This window comes from Eptesicus fuscus, chromosome 23, assembly GCF_027574615.1.
Source record: "Eptesicus fuscus isolate TK198812 chromosome 23, DD_ASM_mEF_20220401, whole genome shotgun sequence".
NCBI lineage: Eukaryota > Metazoa > Chordata > Mammalia > Chiroptera > Vespertilionidae > Eptesicus > Eptesicus fuscus.
In genome coordinates this window covers 7,940,695-7,957,326 of record NC_072495.1, presented here as the reverse complement: position 1 = coordinate 7,957,326, position 16,632 = coordinate 7,940,695, and the positions used below count along the sequence as shown (strand labels likewise).

The 16,632-nt window shown below is 49.6% G+C and overlaps 1 long non-coding RNA gene across 1 annotated transcript in view; it reads left to right on the top strand.

The window, feature by feature from the left end:
- Positions 1-2,493: 2,493 nt before the first annotated feature.
- LOC129148113 (uncharacterized) overlaps positions 2,494-16,632 on the top strand; it is a 70,336-nt gene continuing 56,197 nt past the window's right edge. Inside the window, exon 1 of the long non-coding RNA XR_008555294.1 lies at positions 2,494-2,581. This is a non-coding gene — a long non-coding RNA (uncharacterized LOC129148113). The remainder of the gene's footprint in view (positions 2,582-16,632) is intronic.

The following is a 16,632-nucleotide window of genomic DNA, read 5'->3' as shown; positions in this document are numbered from 1 at the left end:
TCAGAGGTAAAGCTTTTTCCCGAGGAGCAACTCCAGAGCTTTGTTCCGACCCTCAAAGAAACTCATAAGTAGAAAATTTGCCAAGCCTCTGCTGCTATGTTCTCTCCCTCTCTCTTATCTGGAAGGGGCTGGTTTCTCCCGATGTAGTCTGGTGACACTGGGACATGGTCCCTAAGGAGAGCTCTCCCTGGACAGCGTCCTGTGTTAGGAACTGCAGCCTCCAGGTGAGGGTTAAGGACAGGAAGATGCATCTTTTCCATGTCCTCCTCGCCATCAGCCTTCCCGGATACCCAGCAGCAGCTGTGCCTGGCTCCCTCTCCTTCCAGCTTGCGTTTGCGCAACGAGAAACCTAACTCACTGTAAGCCAGCCTCCAACATGGGCAGTTGGGGCTCTGGGATGCTCTGATTTTCACCCTCGGCTTTGCAGCTGGGGAAACTGAGGCTCAGGGACACGAAGGGGCATATTCAGCGCCTACAGTCGCTGGTGGCAGAGCTGGGTCCGACCTCGGCTTCCTGAATGCCATCCCAGAGCTCTTTCCACGCTTATAAAGCCAGTCTCACTGACTTCTCCCAACGATGCTTTTATTAACCAGGACTGGAGGCGAATCTGCCAATCTACTGTCCGTCCCCTCTAGAGCCCAGAGATTTTAATGTCATGAGCTGCTTTTAATGTATTCCTTTAAAAATCAAAAAGCCCCAACGCCCTTTCTCCAGTGTCACCCACTGGACGGTCGGCAGGCTTTATCTGCCAGCACTTAAAAAAGAAAAAAAAGATATTGCCGTTGAAGAAGAATCCGAGGCCCCCGGAATCTTAACAAGCCAGCTCTGTTTCTTATCATCTTCAAAAAGCCTTTATTAAGCCTCTCCGGGCTCATGTGGCCGAGTGAGGCACTTTACAGAATCAGATCAATCAGCGGTCCGTCAGCAAACGTGTACAGTGCACCTACTGTGGGAAGCCAGCGATGTGGGGGGTATCGGGGCAGGAAGGCATGACCCCTGACCTCGTGTTAGGGATGCCCAAGGTCTGTGCGCCTGAGACACCGCCTATTCTGAGTTGGAGTGGGGCGAGCATTGAGCGCTGGCAGTAAGTGGATGGAGATACCAGGGCCAATGACAGCCCCCAACACCCGGGCATCCCTCCCATGAAGGGATGAGGTCTTGGTCATCGTTGGCTCTTTGGTGCATCTTGGGCATCAGGCATCTTCAGCAGAAACCTGGCACTCAGAAATGTCCCCAGACCAGAAGTTCAGACCTTACTTATTAAGAAGGAACTGTTTCCAGTGAGACATGGAGACAACTGATCGTGCAAACTAAGAGCAGAACTGGGGAGGCAGCTGGAATTCAGAGCCCTTACCTCCTCACTGGGCAACTCTGGGATCTGAATCTAAGCCACCCTTAGCCCATTTGTAAAATGGGCAGGTATAGAAGCCCCATCATGGGCATGTTGTGAGTTTAAATAAGATGTGTGAAGGTGCTGAGCGTAGAGACTGACACATAGTAGGTGCAATATAAGTGGTCCTTATTATTACTACTACTAGAGGCCAGTGCACGAAATTTGTGCACTCAGGGCAGGGGAAGGGGTTCCCTCAGCCCATCCTGTGCCCTCTCACTGTCCAGGAGCCCTTGGGGGATGTCCGACTGACAGGGAGCGGGCCTAAGCTGTCAGTTGGACATCCTTAGCGCTGCCACGGAGGCGGGAGAGGCTCCCATCACTACCGCTGTGCTCGCCAGCTGGGAACCTGGCTTCTGGCTGAGCGGTGTTCCCCCTGTGAGAGCGCACTGACCACCAGGGGGCAGCTCCTGCATTGAACGTCTGCCCCCTGGTGGTCAGTGTGCATCATAGCGACCAGTTGTTCCATCATTTGGTCTATTTGCATATTAGCCTTTTATTATATAGGATATTATTATTACTGGTATGTTCGTCATTGTTATTGACGGTTTTCTCTCGACTTCAGTTCTATCATGTGTAGCAGAAAGTTTTGGATGCTTGATTAAATACCATAGAATAGGTTTTGGATATTTTATCCATTTAATCATTCAGCAGCTTATTTTTTGAATATCTGCTCTGTGCCAGGATCATCTGGGCACTGGCAGTACAGCCAAAAACAAAAGATCTTTCTCAAGGACTCTGAATCGGGCATGTGTCTCATTTCCAACTCAAGGGCTTAGGAGAACCACCCAACATTTATAGACACAGCGCTTGGGCCCCTGTCCTCCTCCTGGGGGTCCCTGCCTTTCTCGGGTGGGCACACCAGCTTCGGTTCTGCCCAGGTGAAGGGTCTGATATCACAGGTAATGAGTGGGTGGGTGTAGCATTGCCCTCTTCCCTCCCCAGTTACAGATGTTCATTGTCTTCTTCGTTTTCCCCCAGCAGGCAGCTCTATGTGGTAAGAAGCCTCTGGGTGAGGTGGGGACACCTGGGTTTGTGTCCCTCTGTCACTTTCTCACTATCTTAACTTATGCAGAGTCCTTTCTCTCTCTCCATCTCAGGTCCCCACCTGCGAAACAAGGACACGTGGTTGATGGACAACTCTTGTCCTTTCCAACAGCAAAGCTCACTGATGATCACAGTCTTTCTCAGGTATGGACAAACTGCCAGTTTTCAGGGATTGCTTTGTGTCTTTTAAAAGTTTGTAATTAAACTCAGTGATTGTTCGACTTGGGCTGAAGAAATAATTTTCTGGTCTTCCTTGGATTCTGGGTTAAAGAGAATTAAGATTCAAAATAAGGTAGCAAAAAGCAGTTTGGATAAAATATATAATTTTTAAACGTGGGGTAAAAGGACTTTTGAAGTCAGCCAGACCTGGGGTTCAGATCTTATCTCTTTACTAGATATTGGCTATGTGTCTATGGACAAGTTACTTCACTGCCCTGTGTTTGAGTTTACTTACCTGCTCAACAAAGATAATAATAACTTCCTCCTGGAATTATTGTACTGTTTAGAGACAATATTTTCAAAGGGTCTAGTACAGCGCCTGGTATACATCAAATTATTACTCAACGAGTAGGAGCAATATCTACTTTAGTTCTTTTTAAAGTTGGAAGAGCCATGTAATAATTTGGGGTAGGTTCTGCTACATGAAACAGAAATATACAAATAACTATAACCTAAACAAAATAGATGTGTATTTTTCCCTTATGTAAAACTAGAGGCTCAGTGTACGAATTCGTGCATGGGTGGGGTCCCTTGGCCTGGCCAGCAATCAGGGCTGATTGGGCCATCTCGCCCAGTCCCAATCAGGGCCAATGGGGGCCGGCAGGCGGAGGGGAGGGACCATGGGAGGTTGGCTGGGCGCAGGAGGTTGGCTGTGGGAGCACACTGACCACTAGGGGTCAGCTCCTATGTTGAGAGTCTGCCCCCTGGTGGTCAGTGCACATCATAGCTACCGGCCAATCATCCGATCATAACAGTCACTTAGGCTTTTTTATATATATAGATAAGCCCAGAGATGGTCAGTGCAGAACTGGCCTGGCCACTCCACTGACATCCCAAATAACCCAGGCTCCTCCCAGCTCAATATTCCAAAATCCCTAAAGTGTGGCCTCATCCTCATGGCCCAGAATGGCTGCTGGAGCTCCAGCCATCACACTGCAAATAGCAATTTAGAAAAAGGGAGAAAGAATGGGCTACTTTCTCCCTTATTTAACAAAACTCTAGGATACCCAATTAAGTTAAATACAGGTTACATTTTTAATTTTGGAGAAATAATTTTAGCATAAGCATTTGTGATACACACACACACACACATACACACACACATATATATGTGTATGCATATATATATAATTGTCGTTTACTTGAAATACAAATTTAGGTGTCCTATCACCTGGTTCTATTTTATTTGGCAGCCCTATCCCTTAAGGACAGTTCTCATTTCTACTTATATTTGTTGGTCAAAACCTAGTCACATGGTCAATCTCTCTGGCAGGAAGACTGAGAAATATAAGTTTTATTCTGGATGACCATGTGCCCTGCTACAAATTAGAGTCTTTATTATCAAAGGGGGAAAAAAGCAAACAGATATTGGGGGCAGAAACAATGTAACCTGTGAACAAGGGGTGACAATATTTAATGTGCTTCAGTACACTGGGCAAGGCCAGAGGGAAGTCATCAATTCAATTAAAATACTGTCATAACTTATATTTGCTCGGTGAGTTAGATTTTCAAGCATACTCACAATGGCTTGAAAATTTCACTGTGGGTAGATTTGGTCATCTCTTTGATCTGAAAAAAACAGACTCAGAAGAGGTCACCTAACTCACTCCAGGTCACATAGAAAAGAAATTAGCTGACAATCCAAGTCCACAGTCAGCATCACCTTTTTGAGTGTTTACTTTGTGCCTGGCATGGTACCGGACTAGAAAACCTTGTGAAAACAGGAGATACTCTTCTGTGTATTATTTTATCCGTGGTATCTTCACAGCATCTGGCACATAGTACGTGCTTTGGCATAGTAATTATTAGTTTTCTATTGCTGCATAACAAGTTACCACCAACTTAGAATCTTAAAACAATATACACTTATGATTTCATGGTTTCCTTGGGTCAGAGTGTGTGCACAGCTTAGCTGGGCCCTCTCCCTGGATCTCACAAAGCTGCCATCCAGGTGTCAGCTGGGCTGCGTTCTTATTGGGAGGTGTGAGGTGTGACTGGGGAAGAATTTGCTTCCAAGCTCATTCAGGTGGTTGGAGGAATTTACTCTCTTGTGGTTGTATAAGTCGTGGCGGCTTGCTTCTTAAAGGCCAGCCGGAAAGGAAGGTCTGACCTCAGGGTGTCTGTTGTAAAGGCTTTCACCTGATGAGGTCAGGCTCACCCAAGATAATCTTCTTTCCATTAAATCAAAAACCAACAGACTCAGCACCATAATTTGCAAAACCTCTTCATCTTTGGCTATTCTATTGGTTAGAAGAGAGTCACAGGTTACACCCACATTCAAGGGGAGGGGTTGTACTGGGCATGAGCACCAGGCTCAGGAATCTTGGGGCCACTCTTGAGTCTGTCTGCCACAGTGCAAACCAATGTCTGTTAAATAAATAACTGGCTGAATGACTGTATTAATGACATAATGAACACTAAGACCCATGTAAACGAGATGATCATCTGGCTCTAACTAGTGTGTTCTTTCCTCTACATCATGCCACTCACCTCACCTCTGGGGGTGCCTTCTCGCTTTGAGGTTCCCAGTCCTGTGACCCAATGTCTCCTGCCTCGTGCCTAAGACACTAGGTACCTGCAAGGCAGGGAACAAAGATCCGCAAACAAAGAAGCCACAAATAGGCAGGAAGGCCATCTATCACACAGCAGCCTCGGCATTGGGAGCCCTGTTGAGGTGCAGACAGCATTTTTATGTTGGTAGAATCGTGGTAATGGGGAACACATTTTTAATAAATAGCTGCAGCATCGGGGTGTCTGTGTTAGCTGTTTCCTCACACTCACACAGTAGGTATTGATTACCGACCTAAAGCCGTGTCTCCTAGGAACTGGAAGTGATGTCCTTCCTGGCTTCTTACACACGTCCCAAGCTGCCATGGGCTTCAGCTCTGTTCGTGAGAAGCTAAGAGATCCTTTTAGTGTTTTTCGAGGTGAGGGGATGGAGTGTTAGCCAAAGTGAAGTGCTGGGAGTCACGCATGCCAATGCATGCACATCTGACAGGTTAGCGTGGATGACTAATCCTGCCCAGCCCCTGCCACGCCAGGCACTTTCCTGAGCCCAGTGTGGTCCTTCTCTGGCTGCTGATGCTCCTCAGGCCCTCTCTTAGCCCCGTTCTCCTTCTCACTCTACATGTTGGGCCTGGATGATCCCCACTGCCCTCCTCACCACCCGTGCTGGAGACTGGCATCTGCCCCTCCTGCTCCGCTCTCCACCCTATCCCCACCTCTCCCTCTCTGTGCTGGGGAAGCTGGCCTGCTGTCTGTCTTCAGGCAGGGAGGCACCAGCCAGGGCTGGAGGGTGGGAGACCGGAGGATGTGCTGTTCATTCCTGCTCCCTCCCTGCTGGGCTGCGGGCTGGCTGCCCCCTCTCCAAAGACTCCTTAGGCAGCCCCTCTTCCTCCGCCAAGCGCTCATCAGGTCCTGGTGACCACTCCCCACGGCCCGTTCAGGCCTCAGGCTGGTGGGATGGTCAGTTTGATGTGTCAACTTGGCGAGGCTGAACTCAGTCATTTAATCGCATACTAATTTGTGTGCGTGCAGAGGGGGAACAACCACAGCCAGTAAAGTCTGGGCGGGAAATGGCACCAACAAAGATGGAAGGGGCCTGAGCAGATTCCTGGGCTAAAGGGCAGCTGTTGGAAAACAATAGGAAAATTCCATCGAGGTGGCAAAGGGCAAGGTGATGGAGGCTCTAAAAAGTGAGAAGTCATGGTTCAGAGCAAAGTCCCTGGATTCAAATCCTGCCTTCACCATTTGGAAACCATTTGACCTTGAATACGTCACTTTACCCTTTTGGCTCTCAGTGACCTCATTTGTAAAAGGGAGATCATGAAAATGAAGCTTCAGGGCCCCTCATTCTCACAGGCTCCTTCAAGTCCCCGGAAGAGGTTCCTAGCGATGTTTTTACAGGGTTTTACAGTATGATTTTGCAAAAATGGCAATTTCATAGTTTTTCTTAAAGAGGACCCTCTAATTGAATAAGCTATAGGTCCCACAAAACCTAGATCTCCTTCCCCCTTCCGCCAGCCTACCTGTCTACCTCCTAGGGGTCCAGGGATTAAATACAAGCATGTGTCTAAAGCCCTTAGCACAGAGCTCTTCATACAGTAGATGCTCAATAAATGTTAGTATCATGATCATCGTTACCTCCATCATTGTCGCTGTATTCATCAGAGTATTTGAAGGCAAACAAGAGAACTAATTTGAGAAGGAACAGAGTTATTGGGAGAATTTCTGGCAACACCTAGAATTGGCAAGAAGGCTGGCGAGCCAGGCCCCAGGGATGAGCTGAATCTGGGCGGCAAAGGGATCCTGTCTCTCATCTCTGCAGACCATGTTCAACATCATTTCTTTTTATGAGTTTACGTTTCCCCCCCTCTGAAGAGGAGTGTTCCCATCTTTGCAGATAAGACAAATAGGTCTGCCTTTAAATATTTCTATTACTTAAAAGTTCATAAATCTGTTGGTTTAAAACTGTCAGCACGATGGGAAAATACTGAAATGGAGCCACACTTATCACCAGGTGAGGAATTTGCCCAAAGTGGGGTCAGCATGCTGAGTGAAGGAGGTGGCAGTGCCCAGAAATGGGCTGCCTCCTCCCCCCACCCATGACTCTCCCTCCATAGAAACATTTGAAAATCTGCCCTTAATAGCCAGATGTCATCTGACACAGTGATCTAGCCCAGTGGTCGGCAAACCGCGGCTCACGAGCCACATGCGGCTCTTTGGCCCCTTGAGTGTGGCTCGGCGTTGGAACCACTTCTTCAAAATAGACTTGCCCAGGCCGAAAACCGACTTCTGCGCATGGGCCACGAAGTTTCAATTGCACTGTACGTGCACTCCCGCACGTGGTATTTTGTGGAAGAGCCACACTCAAGGGGCCAAAGAGCCGCATGTGGCTCGCGAGCCGCGGTTTGCCGACCACTGATCTAGCCCGTTGTAAGTTTCCTCCCCAGTTCCAATGTCCTTCTGTCAGGCATGCATTGACATCAGGGACAAATGCCCCTTCACCCCCCAAACCAGAGTGGCCTTCTTTCTGTTTGGGAAATAAGTTCTTTCCACTCACCTCTCATTCCCTGAAGAGTGATCAAAAAACGACTCGTGAGACGTGAAGGGCATGGGTTCCAGACTAGGATGCACTGCTAAACATTGAGCAACTACCTCTCTCAGGGGCAGGGAGCCCTGATTCGTACCCTTTGCCCATTTCCATGGTGTAAGTACTCCCACCGTGGCCGACATCACTGAACTCAGGAAGTGATACTAAATAGCACCCCATTCTATAGGATTTCCACCTCCAGTAGGTCTCAATGACCTCCAAAGTACAGGAAGTGATCATTTGAGTATTAATTACCTTTGTTTTAAAACATGTTTTATTTTATTGTAACCATATGTAACTTAATTTTTAATAATGACTGCATTTAACCAGCTCACAAAAGTCCTAAACATTTAATAGTTGGCTGTTGCAAATGATACAAACCAGTGCAGCACAGCACTGGCTCCAGAACCCCCTGTGGGATGCAGGGTTGCACCCCAGCACCGCTGATTCTTTCTCCGTGACCTTGGGCAACTCATTTAGCTTAAGCTACCGCTGCGAACTTGCTATGTGAGTCACACACACTGCAAAACCCTGGATTTGATCTTTGCAAGAACCCTGGGAGGTATACACCATTAGCAATGCCTGTTTACAGATGGCAGAACTGAGGCACAGAGGGGCCATGTGGCTTGTCCAAGATGCCACAGCTGGTAGGTGGTGGGCTGGGATTTGAACCCAGGCCATCGGCTTCTCTTGCAAGTATAACCACTGCCCCACACCGCCTCTCCATGCTGCTGAGCTGAGCCTCAGTCTCCACCTGCAAAATGCAAGTGCTATTGTGGCTCCGGGGGTGGTTGTGAGGATGTAAAGATGGAGTGGGCTCATGCAAGTGACCATTGGGCACGCCATGTGGCTAAGTGAAGCTCATGTGAATGGCAACCACTGCAAACGAGCTAGGTAAAGGGCTCCAGACATTTCTGTTCAGCAGGCATCCGGGGTTGAGGGGGCAGCTCATCAGAGCACAGGGCTGCACAACTTACTATCGACCCGCGGTGGAGAGTCCCGATGAATCACCAGCTGTCATTCTATTATTACCCAGGCTTCAGGCCCAGCCTCTTATCTGTATTCACTCGGCGAAAGTATGCTCTCTCCCCACAGAGACCTCAGTGCACAGCACTGGCGGATTTACAAAATGAAGCCGAAGTTTGAAGCATCCACAGGTTTCCAAATCCCGCTCTCCGTCCCACAGGGTGTCAGTCCACGGAAATCTAGCCTGACCCCAGCCTTCCGAGGCTGGCCCTGGAGAAGGATGGGCTAATTCCTCCCCCAGTAACTGCCACTGACCCTTTGGGCAGAACCAGGCTGGGTTGCTAGAAGCCTGAGGGTGCGTCCCAGTTGTGCCTCTGAACCTCGGGCTAGAAATCCTTCATTTGCATTTACCTTTCTTTGCTGTCTGTGCTTTTGAGAGACCGTGCCCCAAATCCAGGCTCCTCTTCCTCTGGCTTCGTGTTGGACTTTGCCAAGGGGAGACCAAGAGAAGAGGGTGGCAGGAGAGAGCTGCGGGCATTTATTCCCCTGGGTCCCTCTGTGCCAGCCCTACGTGGGCTTGGGAGTGCCTGCATTCCTCTATCAAAGGCTGCCTCAGTGGGTCCGAAGGTGACAATGATTTCCCCACCTTGCTAGCCTCGGGATCCTCCACCATCCTTATTAGTTCTCTTAACCCAGCCCACACCTTTGTAAATAACACTGTCTTTTTTTTTTTTCTCCTTCTGAGTGTGAATCTATTCCCTGCCAGGTTCTAAAACCCTTCTCTGAACCTCAGTTTCCCCATCTGTGAAATGGGTTCTCTCCTTCCCAATCCACCTTAAAGAGGTTGCCTCAAGGGCAAAGCAAAACCTAGGTGGGAACATTCCCTGGGGAAAACAAAATTTCACAGTGCCACCCAGGAACCAGGCATTTGTGTTATTAATAAAAGCCAGATAGGTCTGCTCAATGTGCCCCTGCCTCCCTCCTTGGAATCCCCTCCCCTCCCACGCCCCCTGACCTCCCCCCCTTCTCCCACCATGGCTCCTCCTTGACAGCCTCCTCCCCTGGCTGATGTTCCCACTAAAGCCATCTTCCCTTCCCCCGCCTGCCCTGCCCTGCGTGTCTGCTGAGGGATGAAGCGCCCGGCTAATATAGGCGTGTTTACATTAAAATATAAGGACAATTACACCAGCCGATCTAATAGTCGGCTCTGTATATGTTACCAAGTACTTAGGGCTCTCTTTGGGAAAGCCATTATGCCCATGTGATTCCCCTCAAAGCCTTTCTTGAGGATTTTGTTTTGACAGGAGGGCATTAAGGGGTTGAAACTGATAGCATAAGCACACCACTTACACACTTTGATCCAATCGGCCCCTACTTCTCCTAGAGAAAGTCTTGTATATATTAGGAAGGAAATTAATTTTATGGATGCTGTGGCTTTGCTGGTTAATGGCCAGCAAGTCGGCCGGTCCCAGAAGGCGAGCGGTGGGAGGTGGACTCGCTCCTTTCCTCCCCGGCTCACTGTCCATGGTAAGGACAGTCCCGGGGAGAGGACCATCGGTGGGCACCAGCCAGCCAGAGGCTGGGATGCTGCAGGACATGGCAATGTGTACAGCCTGGGCCTTCTGACCTCTTCTCACCAGGGATGTCATGGGGGGCTCACTGCATCGTGGGCATTTGGCCCAAGACAAGGCCAGGGCACATGGCGCAAGCTTCTGGCACAGGGAGGAATTCGAATACCGTAATTGGAAAGATCTAAGACAGTGAACTGGTAGCATATATTTATGTGAGGGCACACTGCAAACAGAGCTAGAGAAGAAAAGAATCTCAGTAGTGGGGTAACTTATTGGGGCCTCAGTTTCTTCTTATGCCCACCATCTAGCTCCATGAGCACTTGCCCCCAAATGAGCCTAGCAAAGGGCCAGATGGGAGCGGGGTCTCCTGTGTTCTTCTCAGCTCCCGTGTGCTGAGTATGATGCTAAAGGTCAAGTTGATAGAGTGTGTACAGCGTGGCCCACCCAGCCACAGCCTCTGGCCACTTCCAATGACGAGACAGCCACTGGCCCTCCACCTGAGGGGAGATGGTACCTCAAGTTTGGGGTGTGTGTGATCCTTGCCTTTCTCAAGGACTTTACAACTTCCCCACTAAAGGGAACTCCTTATACTTTTAAAAAATAAATTCAAGTAGGTTTTTTAAAAAGTCTGTGACAATGACCATTAACATCATCAACAGATGTGGGGTGGGGAGTGGGTGGGGGATAGATGAAATGACGTTACAGACATTGACAATTATTGAAGCTGGTGATCGGTACCTGGGGGTACATTGTAACACGTAAGGCTGATTATACAATGAATAACTAATCTCCATTCTCTTGAGTGCTGGAATGTACTTCAGGGGTGGAGAACAGGGCAGGCTAGATGTCCTTTGGCAGGAACTGAACATAATCCCAATTGAGTGTGTGGGATATGAGACTGTCATTCATGACGTTTGGGGTTTTTTGTTTTTTCCTGATGAACAAAAGGAGTGGGTGACTTTCTGGCACAGAGGGCCAAGGCATGAGTTCTGCAGTCGGGTAACCATGGTTAGATCCCAGTTCTCTCCCCGAGGGACCCAGGCAAATGGCTTGACCTCTTTGAGTTTCAGTCTCTTTATCTGCAAAATGGGGATGATAATGATGTGACAGGATCGCATGGTAACAACATGGGGGAAGTGCCTGGCTCCATCCAGGCACTCAGCAGGTGGTTGCCGTGGTCCTGTGTGTACTAGTAAGCTTTAGCCACTCAGCTGTACTCTCCTTCTAATAACAACACTCTGTGACTTTCCTCTGGGGAAATGCTCCCTCCCCTCTTCAGTCCTTGTAATCTGTGCTGTTGGCTCCACCCCCAGCCACAGACGATGGATCACAGCCTCTTCTACCTTCAGTATTGATGAGCAGATGCCACGTGATTCTATTAGAGCCCACTGGTGCATTCTAGACTTTCCCTGGGTCTTCTAATGGAAAAGCATGCTCCCTTCATGTGTTGCAGGCGAGCATGTAAGCCTAGAGTTGCCATCAGCCGCTGCTTAGGGAAAGCCAAGACTGAGGGAGGTTGAACATGGCCAGGGAGAGAGACAGAGAGACCCACCCAGGCCTCTTTCAAGCCATTCTTCAATGCACTGCATTTTTCAGTTACTTCAGCCAGCTAGTTGCCTTTGGGGCTTAAGTCAGTTTTAGGTTTCCTGTCTCTTGTGATGGAAAATTCTAACTGAATACTGACTTTTGCCATTACTATTCTCATTTGTCCGTGTGAACACCCTGTCTTCAAAGCTATTATATGAAACTTCTTTCTGGGACAGTGCCCTTGGGAATCTGTTACTCTAAGATGATATTATCCACCCCGCTTTGTAATCTGTGTATGGGTAAGTGTTTCTTGGGGTCCATATTATCGCTTTGCATGGATGAGCATCAGGACGACACGGCTGAAGTGGGAGGGAAAAGAGACTCATCCCGCCAGGCAAATTCCCCAGAGGCCCAGCCCCTGCTTGGCAGGACCCCTCATATACGATCAGTGGGGTGGTGAGCCTGATATCCCCAACACACTTTGGGGTAAGCATGGGGGCTTCATGAATCTGGAATTTCAACAAGGCAATGAAAGGGATAAGAAGTCCTTGACAGTTTGTGCTACAAGGGACCCGAACCTCATCAGCCCATTTCCCGTTATCCATTGCTGCATAAGCAGTCACCCCAAAGTGAATGGTGTAAAACAGCAACTGTTCTATTAGGTTCACAGGTTCTGCAGGCCAGGACTCAGACAAGGCACATGGGAGGTCACTTATCTCTGTCCCACAGTATCTGGAGCTTCAGCTTAAAAGACAGATGGCTAGTGGTGCCTTGAACAGCTGGAATCATCTGGAAGCTTCGTAATCATATATCTAGCGCCTGGGTGGGGCTGCCTGGAATGCTAGGCTCCACTTGGGCTCCTCTCGGCATGGCGGCTGGGTCCCACGAAGGAACACTAGAGAAGGTGGAGGCTACATGACCTTGGCCTCTGCCTTGGGAATCATGCAGCATCACTTCTGTCAGATTCCACTAGTCACAGGCGGGTTGCTAAGGTGTCCAGATTCAGAGGGGAGGGAACCGGATTCCACTTCTTGGTGCAAGAGCAGCAAGGTAGCATCACAGAAGAACATGGGGGACAAGAGACATCACTCAGGCATCCTTGGAAAGTGCCACCTCCCATGGGCCACAGGTAGCCTCGTTGTACTGGGGAGGGGGGCATGACACCCAGTGTTTACTGAGAATTTCTGTTAACTGCTGTGCCCAGCCTTTTACACACGTGATCGCATTTCATTCTCACCCCAACTCCATGAGGCAGCCTCTATCTTTATGTTCCTATTACAGTGGAGGGAACTGAGGCTCAGAGAGGGCAAGTGACTTGCCCAAAGTCACTCAGCTAGCAAGTGGAGGAGCTGAGACTCGAACCCAAACCTGCACGAGTGTAGCCGCACTCTTTGCACCAAGCTGTTTTGCCTACAACTACCTTTTTCCTCTTCCACCCGCCCCAACTCTGCTTGTCTTTAAGAAATTCTACTTTTTTCAGAAAGGTCCTGTTATTTTAGTTTTGCCTGATTTCATCAAGATACATAGAGAAAAGAAAAAAAAAGATACATAGAGCATCATCTCTGCTCTGATAGGTAAAGGAGGGACTACTACCCCATTTAAAAGATGGGAAAACAAAGGCTCAGAGAGGGAAAGTAACTTGCCAAGGTCACGCTCAAGGTCCCTGGCTGAATTACCAATCAGTTCATGGATTGCTCACCACCCTTGACCAGTGCGGAGACTGGGCGTCCCTGTGATGTCTGAGGGAGGGTTCCTGCTGCCCCGTTTGCCTCACCATGATCACTCCTCTTGTACCCCTTGTCGCTTTGAGGATTGCTGTGTCTCCAGTCAGGCTGCTCCCAGGGTTGTCAAGCACATAAATGATGGGTTTCTTTGGCCCTGTTTCTTCCCATCTCGACCCAATCTCCCTTGCTCTTCCCCATACCAGCCTGGCCTCCCAAGCTATCTCGTCCCCTCCCCGGTGGGGGATTATGGCACATTCAGAGAGTGTCCAGCCCTGAGAAATGTTTACACTAGAGATTAGCATTTATCTCTATACTTTCAACCTCTCTCCCCATGCTCCGTGCTGCTGTCTGCCTGGGGGAAGCGGACTGGCCCCCAGAGATGAGAGCCAGCCCGGCTGGGGCCACCTCCCTGGCATCTGGGTCCCCTGAACCCTCTTTCCCACCATCATGGGGTCAGTTCTTTTATGCTGTTCTTATTTAATCTCTGAAAATCCTGGGGTTTTTGGATGAAGGTCAGACTCTCCCTAAAAATGTAAGTCTGGGAAATGGGCTCTCACCAGACAGCAGATCTGCCAATGCCGTGATCTTGGACTTCCAGCCTCCAGAACCGTGGGAAATGTTTGTTGTTTACAAGCCACCCAGGTTTTGGTATTTTGTTATAGCAGCCCAAGCAGGCTGGGACTGCATGCCACATGGCGAGCGCCAGCTGTGTACCTGGCACTGTGCCAAAGGCATTTGCAAATGGTGTCCTTATGATCATCCCAGATGGGGGTGCTGTCATTGTTACCTTTGCCTAGAAGGAAAGGTTGAACCCAGTTGCCTGAGGCAACAGACCCAGCGGGTTGGAGAGCTTAGCTTCAGAGGCTGGGCCTGCCCTGCTCCTCACCTGCCAGGCCTGGGAGGAACCGTGCTCTGGGCCAGCGATTCCAAAGCGCAGCCCTGGGAACATGTTAGAAATGCACATTCTCGGGCCCCTCCCCAAACCTGCTGAGTCAGAAACTGTGGGCGTGGGGGCTGCAGTCCGTGCTTAACAAGCTGCTGGGGCGACTCCACTGATTGGAAGTTTGGGAATCCCTGTCCTAGTCTAGGCAGACCTCAAATGCCTAGAAATTAGTGACGACAGCGAGAAGTCCCAGCCTGTCCCTGCAGGGCTCTGGGGAGGCAAGTACCCTCTGCAGACTGAAGGCACAAGAGAAGTGACAGCAGATGGAGGGAGAGGGAGAGAAGGCCAAAGAAGACAAGAAGGAGGCAGAGGTGAGAAAGAAAGGAAACTGGAGAAGGAGGCAGGAAGGTGTTTACTCCAGAAAGATCAGGGCTTTCCAGAGAAAGAAGTGTCAGCCAGCACTGATTGAGCCTGTGCCCCTGCACCAAGCAGAGTGAGGACCAGATTCCCAATCAAGTGGGGGACGAGGACCCAGCAGTGGACAATAGTGGAGATATGGGCAGATCACCACGCCTTATTGAGGGGGCTGGACACGATGGAAATGGTCACCAGGAAAGACCGGGTGAGGACGGAATGCCTCCAGTGGCGGCCCCTGCAGCCGATCCAGATGGCACTGCCGGAGAACGCGGGCTGGCCTGGGAAGGCTTGCTAGTGGCATCGGGAAATGCAAAGAGCAGGGTGCACGTCAATACACAGAGTATCTTCCTGTTAAAGAGATACCATACACGGAAACAGAGAACAAAGCACCCACCCTCCCCATGTTACTAGTCTAGGGATTGTTAGACCGTTGGTGATTTCTTGCATTTCTTTCTGTCTTTCCTGATATTTCTGCACAGAGTGCATAAGACTTCAGAAATAAGATTTTTGAAAGCAGAATCAATGCTTTCAATAATATGGGTGACCAGGAAAGCGTTCAAGCGATTGGATAGTACAAAGAAGACTATTTTAAAATCCACTAATGATTACAAGGTGCTAAATGCCCCATTGCTTAGTATTTACCTGGGCAAATGTTTGGGGGCGGGGGAATATTCTCCCATACACCATCCCTTCTCCTACACGCATGCAGCACATACATGTACCTGGCCTTGCCCACCTTTACCAGCTCCTGAGCTGTATCCTTAGGGTTGTTATCCTTTGGCTTAAGCAAGAGGGTCCCAGCCCTCTAAAGGTACAGTTCTCCTGAGAAGCCAAGATGGCTGTAAAAGGTTGTTTGTACTAAAAACCTTTAGACTTGGATGGTAAGATGGGGTGGGGGTTCTTCGAGTCATCTTAGAGGAGAGTAAATCGGGGGCAAATACTTTTGTCCCTCCTTCAGATTTGGGGGTGGAGAGGAGACCGTGGTTATAGTCCAGTAGAGGGGATTGCTCGGACCCAAGACCACAAGGTGTCTAGGGCAGGCTGCCCCCAACACAGCTCACCCCCATCCCTTTCTATGAAAGTGCCCGGTGTCCTGAGCTCTCCTGGTCTCCCATGGATTCAAAGGCCAGTGGGAGAGGCTCGTGCCCTAATAGTCCCCACTCATCTGATAGGACCCAGCTGTCCAGGGGAGGAGAAGGCACATTAGATAAGACAGTCAAACAAAGGCTGGGCTTTGTATATTTGATTTGTCTGACCCAATTCCCAGGCCCCACAGGGACGGGTTCAGAGCTGGGGGACGGGGTGAGGAAGGGGGCATGATTTCCATCTCTCTCCCCAAGGCTGTCGCAGGCTTTCCTAGACCAGTAGCCACTTCCCTAGGGTCCCCCGTCCACGAGCTCCGATTCTGCAGGCCACAGACCCGAGTTTGAGTCCTGGCCCTGAGCATGTCATCACCCTTTCTGAGACTCGGTTTCCCTCCCCTCATGAAGCCTCACACCAATCTGAGTGCCGCACTGGAGTTTAAAGATACCTGTCATGATATAACCTGACCCCTAAGTGGGACAACTGACACTTCACTGTGCCACACAAGTGGCCGTCTCTTCCAGCTCTGGGAACGAAACCCACCTATCAGGGCTGATTGGGAGATAGTGGATTGGCCCCCAGACTGTCTCTGTCTGAGGAATTTTCATGATTCACGCTGACTTGGCATAGGAGAGGCTCTGCTGTGCAGGTCCAACGCAGGGAGAAAGATGACAGGTAACTAGAGCTGGGTTGGTACAGAACATTCTGGAATA